The sequence below is a fragment of the Taudactylus pleione genome, unplaced genomic scaffold (assembly GCF_031769625.1).
Source record: "Taudactylus pleione unplaced genomic scaffold, aTauple2 ptg000537l, whole genome shotgun sequence".
In the NCBI taxonomy this organism is placed as follows: Eukaryota; Metazoa; Chordata; class Amphibia; order Anura; family Myobatrachidae; genus Taudactylus; species Taudactylus pleione.
Window position 1 is genome coordinate 1,012,982 of NW_028284939.1, and position 12,019 is coordinate 1,025,000.

At 48.3% G+C, this 12,019-nt stretch overlaps 1 protein-coding gene across 9 annotated transcripts in view; it reads right to left on the reverse strand.

The window, feature by feature from the left end:
• Positions 1–12,019, reverse strand: part of ZNF536 (zinc finger protein 536) — a 640,597-nt gene that overhangs the window by 433,141 nt on the left and 195,437 nt on the right. For 7 of the 9 annotated variants that reach the window (XM_088451057.1, XM_088451058.1, XM_088451061.1 and 4 more), the window contains one exon: positions 11,560–11,654. The exons of 1 other annotated variant lie outside the window; for it this stretch is intronic. The gene's annotated coding sequence lies outside the window, so the exon portion shown is untranslated. The remainder of the gene's footprint in view (positions 1–11,559; positions 11,655–12,019) is intronic. One more of the 9 variants, XM_088451056.1, reaches the window with a different exon arrangement.

The following is a 12,019-nucleotide window of genomic DNA, read 5'->3' on the forward strand; positions in this document are numbered from 1 at the left end:
GCAGGAGGGCCAATCAGAAGCAGCAAGGCCTACAGATGTGTTCTCATACACCTAGCCAATATATACGCCATGCGGGGACAGATGACGGGTGCGAGTGAACCACGCCGAGCGGTGTAGCGTAGCAAATTTTTATTTCAAGTTTGCCTCTTGTTTGCACCACGGGCACAGCCAGGGCCGGCTCCAGGGGTCGGAGCACCCTTTGTCGGCCCTCTCCAGTGCGCCCTATCTTTGCACGCGGCTCCAAAAATAGGGGCGTGGCCTAATTAACATAGAAAACGCCCCCTCCAAATAACATCAGGCTGGGGGGAGCCTCACTACCTGGGCTTCCCCCAGCCCCTCTCCCGTCACTGAATGGATGTCGCGCGCATGCGCTCAACATCCATTCAGAGTCTCTGGGATCCGGCACCGCCGCACAGCTGCGGCGGTGGGGGTCCCCAACCTCCCGATTTGACCACCCGTGGGCCACTTCAGCCCACGGGCTGAACAGAGTGATAGTACTGTCTCACTGAAATCGGGATGTTGGGGAGGGGTGCCCCCTCTATGGGTGGCTCGCCTGTGCGGACGCACAGGTCGAACACCCCTAGAGCCGGCTCTGGGCACAGCAAAACACCACTCAATCTGTACCGGAGATGGCAGACTGACATTTTAATCACAGAGGAATTGGTTTGAAATATGTACAAAGTTGCACAATGGAACTTGTAGCACGTCAGACTCAGTCACACACAGATGTACAAGTCTGGCAAATAAAACAAATCAGTGCCGTCTCGTTAGGTGGCTAAGATGTATATTCAGGTGAAACAGATGCACGGTGCAAGATGAGTTGCACGGGACCTGGCGTGTGCCGGGAAGAGCTGTTTGGCGCAACTGCGGCAATAGTGTGTGAGGACACTTCTGTATGACTGGCTGAAATGGTAATATATCATGTGACTGTTTATACCAAAGCAGAAAACGGCAGGATAAAGTGTGCAGTAAATGGACACGCCACAATTATTGATGGTCTGCCTGCCACTTCAGCTCTGCTCCCTGATGGTCTGCCTGCCAGTGCAGCTCTGCTCCCTGATGGTCTGCCTGCCAGTGCACCTCTGCTCCCTGATGGTCTGCCTGCCAGTGCACCTCTGCTCCCTGATGGTCTGCCTGCCAGTGCAGCTCTGCTCCCTGATGGTCTGCCTGCCAGTGCAGCTCTGCTCCCTGATGGTCTGCCTGCCACTTCAGCTCTGCTCCTTGATGGTCTGCCTGCCAGTGCACCTCTGCTCCCCGAAGGTCTGCCTGCAAGTGCAGCTCTGCTACCTGATGGTCTGCCTACCAGTGCACCTCTGCTCCCTGATGGTCTGCCTGCAAGCGCAGCTCTGCTCCCTGATGGTCTGCCTGCAAGTGCAGCTCTGCTCCCTGATGGTCTGCCTGCCACTTCAGCTCTGCTCCGTGATGGTCTGCCTGCAAGCGCAGCTCTGCTCCCTGATGGTCTGCCTGCAAGTGCAGCTCTGCTCCCTGATGGTCTGCCTGCAAGTGCAGCTCTGCTCCCTGATGGTCTGCCTGCAAGTGCAGCTCTGCTCCCTGATGGTCTGCCTGCCAGTGCACCTCTGCTCCCTGATGGTCTGCCTGTCAGTGAAACGAGAATGTTGACTTTTTGCAGACAGTACATGCGCAGAAGCGAATTTACAGTGGGTATACACTGGAGCGATGTTGGGCCGATTTGACGTTTCGTAACAACAAATCGCCTACATCGCTCAGAGTGTATGGACGATTGCGTGATCCTGCGGTCGCTAGAGATGAACGCTAGGTTTCATGTGCAGCACATATCACTAGCAACCTGAGGTATGTTAATGAAGGATGGAACAGTGATTGTTTCGTCATTCATTAACTTGTTCAAGTGTGTACGGGCAATCCCCGTTCAAGGGCTTCGTTCTGTCTCTCCAGTGTGTACCCAGCTTTAGTTATTTTTTCCTATGTCCATCCTATTCTGAATGTGACACAACTTGGCCAAATCTGTCTTTCCATGAAATAGGGCAGGTCTGGGGCGGGAACTGGACGCTGACAATGCGATCGCACGTAACCAACTTGGCTTGTGGGAGTGTCGGGGGCGTGTATCAAAAGCTTGTGCGTATGGGGAAGAGAAGCCCGCTTCTGAAGGATCTCTTGAATCTAGAATGGGACTGGCACAAGTGCAGATACTAATGATGACCGTTGAGGTGGGCGATATATAATCAATGGTTGGCACTGGTTTCTGTTTGCACACGCACAATCATCCGCATTTGTTTAATGGATTCTTACATTGGCATAAAGTAGTAAACCAGGTTTCCATGGTTGCCCGCAACTACAGCCAATTTGTGTGCGACTCAGAATCAGTTCCCAGAGTATTTGCCTGCCAGTCTATCTCTGCTCCCAGAATGCCCACCTGCCAATCCAGCTCTGCTCCCAGAATGCCCACCTGCCAGTCTAGCTTTGCTCCGAGAATGCCCACCTGCCAGTCTAGCTCTGCTCCCAGAATGCCCACCTGCCAGTCTAGCTCTGCTCCTAGAATGCCCACCTGCCAGTCTAGCTCTGTTCCCAGTGTACACCTGCCAGTCTAGCTTTGCTCCCAGAATGCCCACCCGCCAGTCTAGCTCTGTTCCCAGAATGCCCATCTGCCAGTCTAGCTCTGCTCCCAGAATGCCCACCTGCCAGTCTAGCTCTGCTCCTAGAATGCCCACCTGCCAGTCTAGCTCTGTTCCCAGTGTACACCTGCCAGTCTAGCTCTGCTCCCAGAATGCCCACCTACCAGTCTAGCTCTGATCCCTGAATGCCCAACTGCCAATCTAGCTCTGCTCCCAGTGTACACCTGCCAGTCTAGCTCTGCTCCCAAAATGTCCACCTACCAATCTAGCTCTGATCCTAGAATGCCCACCTGCCAGTCTAGCTCTGCTCCCAGAACGGCCACCTGCCAGTCTAGCTCTGCTCCCAGAATGCCCACCTGCCAGTCTAGCTCTGCTACCAGAATGCACAACTCCCAGTCTAGCTCTGCTCCCAGAATGGCCACCTGCCAGTCTAGCTCTGCTTCCAGAATGCCCACCTGCCAGTCTAGCCCTGCTCCCAGAATGCCATCTGCCTCTACCGCTGATCCCAGTGTACACCTGCCAGTCTAGCTCTGCTCCCAGAATAACCACCTGCCACTCTAACTCTGCTCCCAGAATACCCACCTGCCAGTCTAGCTCTGCTCCCAAAATGCCCACCTGCCAGTCTAGCTCTGCTCCCAAAATGCCAACATGCCAATCTAGCTTTGCTCCCAGTGTCCACCTGCCAATCTAGCTCTGTTCCCAGTGTCCACCTGCCAATCTAGCTCTGCTCCCAGTGTCCACCTGTCTAGCTAGCTCTGCTCCCAGTGTCCACCTGCCAATCTAGCTCTGCTCTCAAGTGTCCACCTGCCAATCTAGCTCTGCTCCCAGTGTCCACCTGCCAATCTAGCTCTGCTCCCAGTGTCCACCTGCCAATCTAGCTCTGTTCCCAGTGTCCACCTGCCAATCTAGCTCTGCTCCCAGTGTCCACCTGTCTATCTAGCTCTGCTCCCGGTGTCTACCTGCCAATCTAGCTCTGCTCTCAAGTGTCCACCTGCCAATCTAGCTCTGCTCCCAGTGTCCACCTGCCAATCTAGCTCTGCTCCCAGTGTCTGTGTCCACCTGCCAATCTAGCTCTGCTCTCAGTGTCCACTTGCCAATCTAGCTCTGCTCTCAGTGTCCACCTGCCAATCTAGCTCTGCTCCACGGGTCCATCTGCCAATCTAGCTCTGCTCCCAGTGTCCACCTGCCAATGTAGCACTGCTCCCAGAATACCTTCTTGCCAGTGTAACTCCGCTCCCACAGTGCCCGTCTGCCAGTGTGTCCGCCTGCCAGTCTAGCATTGCTCCCAGAATATATGCCTGCCAGTATAGCGCTCCTCCCAGAGTGTCCCCCTGACAGTCCAGCATCGCTTCCAGAGTGTCCACATGCCAGTCTAGTTTCACTCCCACAGTTTAGTTGTCACCCAATTGACTCTCAAAAGAGAGTCAATTGCCTAGAGCTAGTTCTTGGTAGCGTCCTTCTTTGCCACCCTTATTGAATTAAAATGAATTTACAATTAATAAATAACGTTGATCTTTAATCCAATGCAGTGGTGTCATTGTCGTCATTTCTAGTGTTAAGTTAGCTTAATGGTTTGTATCCAAGTGTTAATTGCAATAAATTAATGGACGCCTTACAAGCAATTCATCTTGGTTGCATCTCACTTGTGGCTGCATGGCTTTTATCGGGTGGAAATAGGGTTGTAACAGGTCATTTCGTAAATGATGGCAACTCTCACAAGCAGAGAGTGATGATGGCAACTCTCACAAGCAGAGAGCTGGGAGGAAGTGTCGTCTTATAGATGCGTCTGTCTCACAAAACTAGCGGATGTTCACATGGATTTCCAAATGCTGGAAGGAGCCGATTTTTTGACCGCTTAGAGCCAGGCCCACAGTGTACTTCTGCCAGCAAGGCTCCTGCTACCAGTGTGTCCTTCTGCAAGAAAAGCTCTAGTACCACAGGGTCTGATTGTCAGTGAAGCTCTGCTCCTTCACTGCCCATTTGCTGGTGAATTTCATCAACCAGAGTGTATACCAGTGAAGAAAGCTCTAATCCCAGATGTTCAGCCTGTCAGCGAGACTCTTTTCTGTCACTTCCCAGTTGCCAGTGTAGCCCTGCTCCCGGGATGTCCATCTGCCACTTGAACTTTTTTAGCAGAGTGTCCACATGCCAGAAAAGCTCTGTTCCCACAATGCCCACCTGCCAGTGAGGCTCTGCTCCCTCAGCACTCAGTTCCCCCTGAAGCTCTGCTCCATCAGTGCTCAGTAGTCAGTTCCATCTAAAGCTCTGCTCCCTCAATGCTTAATTCCCACTAAAGCCCAGTTATCAGCAAGGCTGTGCTCCCTCAGCGCCCAGTTCCCACTGAAGCTCTGCTCCCTCAGCGCCCACTTCCCATTGAAGCTCTGCTCCCTCAGCACTCAGTTCCCACTAAAGCTCTGCTCCCTCAGTGCTCAGTAGTCAGTTTCCACTAAAGATCTGCTCCCTCAGTGATCAATTCCCACTAAAGCTCTGCTCCCTCAGCACCCAGTTCCACTGAAGCTCTGCTCCATCAGTGGCCAGTTTGCAGTGAGGCTCTGCTCCCTCAGCACCCAATTCCCACTGAAGCTCTTCTCCCTCAGCAACCAGTTGCCTGTGAGGCTCTGCTCCCTCAGTGCCAAGTTCCCACTGAAGCTCTGCTCCCTCAGTGCCCAGTTCCCACTGAAGCTCTGCCTCCTCATTGTCCAGTTCCCACTGAAGCTCTGCCCCCTCAGTGGCCAGTTTGCAGTGAGGCTCTACTCCCTCAGCATCCAGTTCCCACTGAAGCTCTGCTCCCTCAGTGGCCAGTTCCCACTGAAGCTCTGCCCCCTCAGTGGCCAGTTTGCAATGAGGCTCTACTCCCTCAGCATCCAGTTCCCACTGAAGCTCTGCTCCCTTAGTGGCCAGTTCCCACTGAAGCTCTGCCCCCTCAGTGGCCAGTTCCCACTGAAACTCTACCCCCACAGAGGCCAGTTTGCAGTGAGGCTCTACTCCCTCAGCATCCAGTTCCCACTGAAGCTCTGCCCCTCAGCATCCAGTTGCCAGGAAGCTCTGCTCCCTCAGTTGCCAGTAAGGCTCTGCTCCCTCGGCACCCAGTTGCCAGTTAGGCTCTGCTCCCTCAGCGCCAAATTCCCACTGAAGCTCTGCTCTCTCAGCGCCCAGTTGCGGTGAGGCTCTGCTCCCAAAGTTCTAACAAATCTCTAATACCTGAGAAACCAGATGTTCAGTCGGCCATGTCTTTTTTATTATGCCAACTGCTCCTGCTGTGACATATGTTCCACTTATTGCAAAGCATTGCTTGGCCAGTGGTTCCGACAATGAATGGTTCCAACCTGAAGGGGCTTCAGCCATCGGAGCCTGTAGCCCAGAATTACCCAGCTGAGAACAATTATGTTCTTATTACAAAATACTGTCCAAGAGCAGAGTAGCTGGACACAACAGTAGGGTAGTCCTACATTTATACTAAGTGCACTGGTAATCCCAACTGCTGCTTGTGTGCAGTGGCGGGCAGGAAATGGCCCTTACCGACCTGCATGACAATATGTATGTTGCTGTAACCTCTTATGAATGCCCCTATCTGGAGATGAGCCGTAGGCACAATTACTTCGGTGCTGCTCACTGTAATCCTGATATCTGTGCAGACTTGGGACTTCAGAGCTGCATAAGTAAACAGCTGCTGTGAACCAGCATCAGGCCCCTGATCCCACTTAACCCCAGTTCCTGGCCTGCATTAACTCCTCCCTGTCCAAACTCCAATACCAGAATATTTGTCCCATGAACTGCTCTAACCGTGGCCCAGCAAATTCCTTTTCCTGCTTCTCAGCCAGGCACTGAACCTGTGCAATTCATATGTGTCCCCCCATTAGAGGTATATTATGGTGACCGTAATTTCTTGGTCCTGACTCAGCATTGCTGCATTGATTAGCACTGGCTTCTTCCCCCCTGCGTATATCTGTGTATCTTCTGCTAGTGAGACAGGCAGTTGTACCTGGATTTTATCTGGGATAACTGTGGCTACAGCTCCCTGCACCAGTACTGTGCTGGGTTTGCAGTTGGAGGGTCAGTAGTGCTTCTACACCTACACGTCTGGGAAGCGGAGTGACTACTGCCTTCCTAATAAGATGCACTAATGATATATTGCACATAGGGTAACAGTTTTTATTTTTACATTGATGATGATACACTGAACCCCCTGGATTCCTGATATTCCGCACAGTCATTTCCAGTGCTCGTGGCGTTTGTTTGGCATCATTTCCGTGGTGTGAGATTGTAAATGGTAGCAAGTAATCACCGTAGTTAACACGTTGTTAAGATAAGTGAGGAGTTCGCACCTCTTGTGATTCAGCTCCTTCACTCTCACAGACCGGGCAGGATCAACTCTGGCTGAGCAGATACCATCTCTCCGCTAGGCACGGAAGTGGCATTTTATTTGTTTGATTATATTTTATATTTTTTTATTTTTATTTCAAATGAATTTAAAACTCCATATACAATTGGTCTAAGCCAGGTACTTGTAGGATAAGGAGTTGACGTGATATATCCAGGGATGAAGGGAAGTTTTTATACATAGCATGTCATGAAAATATAATGGGAATAATGTACCTCTTTATGTTAGATATAAGGATATTACCATTCACAGAGTTCTGCAGGAACGTGAAACTGCGCCGTAAAAGGCTGAGCCATTTTCCACAAATCATGGGATTCAGAGGTGTTTTTGAGGCGGTGGTCCGATATTCCTTATAATGTACAAGTTTTACTTCTGAAAAAATATGTTTCTTGTAGGGGATGGTCCTGATGTCCAAGTGTTTTCCAAGATGTTAGCAGCAGATCCTGTAAGTCCTGTAAATTGTGAGGTTGGGCCTCCATGGCTCGGACTTGTTTTTCCAGCACATCCCACAGATGCTCAATCAAATTGAGATCTGGAGAATTTGGAGGCCAAGTCACCACCTTGATCTCTTTTTCATGTTCCTCAAACCATTCCTGAACAATTTTTAAGGTGCCTACACACTAGACGACTCGCAAAATGTCGTCAACGAATTCCCTTGAACTCCCCCGGAAACTCCCCTGCACTCCCAGACAAACGATATCTTGCATAAACTTTCCAATCTGAAAAACGATCTGACCAATGACCTTAATCTCGATAACGAGATTGGCAGATCTTGCCCGCTGTAGGCAAGATCTGAAAATGCAATGTACGACCAGCAGGTACGCATATCTACATCGTGATCGTGAGTGGACATATTTTACACGATTTGACGTTCCGATACGTCAAAATCGGGCGAATCGTGTAAAATATCGTCTAGTGTGTATGCAGCTTTGCAGTGTGTCAGCCAGGCACATTATCCTGCTGACAGAGGCCACTGCCATCAGGGAATACCATTGCCAGGAAGGGGAGTACTTAGTCTGCAACAATGTTTAGATAGGTAGTACGTGTCCCAGTAACACCCACATGAATGCCAGGACCCAAGGTTACCCAGCAGAACGTTACCCAGACCATCACACTACCCCCGCCGGCCTGCCTTCTTCCCATAGAGCACAGGTTCTCAAAGTGCATGTTTTCCAAGTCTCCTCACAGAATCACAAATGAAATAATTATCTCCATCTGTGGCTCTTTTAAAATGTGTCAGTGAGTAATGAGTACACCTGTGCACCTGCTGGGTGACCTGGAAAACGTGACCTGTGTGGGGTCCTGAGGACCGAGTTTGAGAACCACTGCCATAGTGCATCCTGGTGCCACCTCTTCCCCAGGTAAATGGAGCACACGCACCCGGCCGCCCACATGATGTAAGAGAAGACGTGATTCATCAGACCAGGCCCACATTCTTCCATTGCTCCATGGTCCAGTTCTGACGCTCGTGTGCCCATTGTAGGCGCTTACGGCGGTGGACAGGAACCAGAATGGGCACAGGGCACTCTGAATGGTCTGAGCAGTAAACTGCAGTGTGTTCTTCTGACACCTCTCTGTGGTACAGATCCTTTGAACATCATTGCAGTCCTATTGGAATGTTGTCAACGTTTCGGTCAGCGCTGGTATATTTAAGGGAATGGTCTATGAGTGATGTTGGTGGGCAGAGAGATGACCGAAATGCTGACAACATTCCAATAGGATTGCAATGATGTTCAAAGGATCTGTACCGCAATTAGGGCCTCATTTACTAACGAGTTTTCTCACCAAAACGAGTGATAAATGTCACTGTGTATGATAAATGGTGCTCCAGCCAATCAGCTCCCAACTGTCAACTGTTAGAAAAATGACAGTTGGGAGCTGATTGGCTGGAGCACCATTATCATACACAGTGACAGTTGGGAGATGATTGGCTGGAGCACCATTATCATACACAGCGACAGTTGGGAGCTGATTGGCTGGAGCACCATTATCATACACAGTGACAGTTGGGAGCTGATTGGCTGGAGCACCATTATCATACACAGTGACAGTTGGGAGCTGATTGGCTGGAGCACCATTATCATACACAGTGACAGTTGGGAGCTGATTGGCTGGAGCACCATTATCATACACATTGACAGTTGGGAGCTGATTGGCTGGAGCACCATTATCATACACAGTGACAGTTGGGAGCTGATTGGCTGGAGCACCATTATCATACACAGTGACACTTAGGAGCTGATTGGCTGGAGCACCATTATCATACACAGTGACAGTTGGGAGCTGATTGGCTGGAGCACCATTATCATACACAGTGACAGTTGGGAGCTGATTGGCTGGAGCACCATTTATCATACACAGTGACAGTTAGGAGCTGATTGGCTGGAGCACCATTATCTTACACAGTGACAGTTGGGAGCTGATTGGCTGGAGCACCATTATCATACACAGTGACAGTTAGGAGCTGATTGGCTGGAGCACCATTAATCATACACAGTGACATTTATCACTCGTTTTGGTGATAAAACCCGTTAGTAAATGGGGGCCTTGGTCTGACTGGACATGCTGTTTGGTAATTAAAAACATATATTTATATATTATCTGCAAGGAGAGTGGTCATGTCATTTTTTACGTATGTATAGTGTTGAATTTATAGGTTGTGCTTATTTTTCTTATTATAAATCATTATGGTCAGTTTTCAGTTCTATGGATATACTATTCAGTGGCGGTTCCAGGCACAGGCAAGCAGGTCCGTCGCCCGGAGCCATTGTATACTCCGGGCGCAGGAAAAGCCCTCCCTCTCACACGGCGATAAATTCAGTATATACGCTCGGGGAGGGAGTGGAGGAGGGAAGGCGTGGCAACACAGGACGGCGCAAAACCTAGTGCCGGCCCTGATAATATTACTTACTTTGCTAAACCAGATTCTGAACCCGAAATCCTGACTGAACTCAAGATACCATGTTGGGCAGATGTATTAAGCCTTGTAGAGAAATACAGTGGAGAGAAAAAGTACCAACCAATCAGCTCCTATCTGTCATTTTCCACACACAGCCTGTAAAGTGACAGTTAGGTGCTGATTGGTTGGCACTTTATCGATCCCCAAGGCTTTGTGCGTCTCTCACATGTACACTGCCTACAGGAAGTCTGGTGAGCACTAAAAAAATGCATCCCCCCTACACCAAACAGTATTATCTCACCTCATCTTAACCCTAACAATGGAACATTCACTGTCTACCGGTTTACAAACCATCAAACCTACAATCGGAGTTGGTGTCCGTGGCATAGCCTGATAGATCACGCCAAGGGATCAGTGGTTTTCTTTTAATTTACCGTGTAATCTGGTGTTTCACAGTGAATCTATTTTTAATATCTGCTCTGATGTGTTTATGTGGGACTGTTCTGTATAACAACAGGCATTTTCTAGGGAAGAGAAAAAAAAAACGTTCTGGCAAGTGGGTCCCTCAGTGTCTGACTTATCATTTTTTTCACAGGAAAAGCGCAGTCGGTTATCCATTCCATCATTTATAATAAAAAAAATAAACCACAACTGCTGCCCTGAAAAATATGCAAATAAAATATGCAACAGGATATGATATTTGCTTACCAGATGTTTCGTTTGGCCTTTGAAGTCTCTCTTTTAATCTTTTTTTTTTTTTTTTGTAAAATATATATATAAATTATATATATATATATATATATATTAGATACATATAGTCTTTTTATAACACGCTTTATTTCTAGCTTTCAGTATCACATTTTATTACTTATTTAACATTTCATTGTATCCCTTACATGCCGGTACCATTGGAAAACGCTGTATATTTCCGGATAATCTTAGCACGCTCTGTATATAGCACTCATTCAGCCTTTAAAAAAAAAAAAATCCACCTTGTCTGGACGGTTAGATTACATTATTCTTTTGTTCAAATCTGATTGGCATCAATTATCAGTGACCATGAAAGAATCCTCATTATATCCTTTAGTCTGAATACCTAAATAAATTGCATTATGAGATTTCGAGCCAAACATGAAATTAGTTTTAACCAGTTTGTGGTCGCAGAAGCCTGCATAGAAAGTGAGCTGGTTTTTTTTTAGTTTTTTTTTTAATTTGGATGTAGTATCAGAAAAGGACTGTTTGTAAGGGAACATGATTTTAATTATATCCTACTTTTATTTAATGCATAAATTAGCATGTGACTCACGTGCAATGAGGAAGCCACATGTGAGCTTGGCTCCATTATTTGTAATGTGGTATTATTAAAATACATTTTTAAACAATTAAAAGTTGGGGAATTTTTAAAACCTCTTCCTAGGAGCTGCAAGCTCCCTTCTCTAAGCAGGTTAGCCTTTGCAAACTATTCACACCGTGACCGCAGACAGAATCCCATCTATGGGAAGACTATTCTGCCTTCGGTGAGGCTCATTAGTGTGGGTTAGGGTTTCCCTATTGCTGAAGTGGAGCTGTTGCTTCTGAGACTGCCATTTACAACTAAATGCCTTATTTACGCTAATTATGACTTACTAAATAATATTTGTTTTTATTGTACTAAGGATGTACACAATTACAAAGGTAAGACTTCTTACCTTAACAGCGTAACTGCATGCTTGGTTTAAGGACAGACAGTCTACTGAGTATACCCGGGCACTGGGGCCAGTGACTTGTTCACGGAGGCGTCCTTCTTCCATGGGGGGGGGGAAAGAAAAGAGAACACATTATATATGTAACTGTAACAAAATGAAACTGAACAAATTTGACAAATCACAGCAGCCGGTAGAGGTCAAGGAAAATCAGCGGAAAAGGTTAAAGACGAAATAAAGACCCAGCGACTATGAACGAAAATGTATCCCAGCGCAAGGCCAACGCTGACGTCCTGTAGACGGGAAGCAAAACACTCGTTGGCACTGGGCTATTTTATTCCCTCCCGATCAATACGGGCTCATATTTATAAGGATTCCAAGCAGCTGCCATCTCTGACAACCAGCATTTATTTGTTAGGCAGTCGTGTGAGATCGGGACACGGAGTGGGAAAGATGTTGCCTTTAA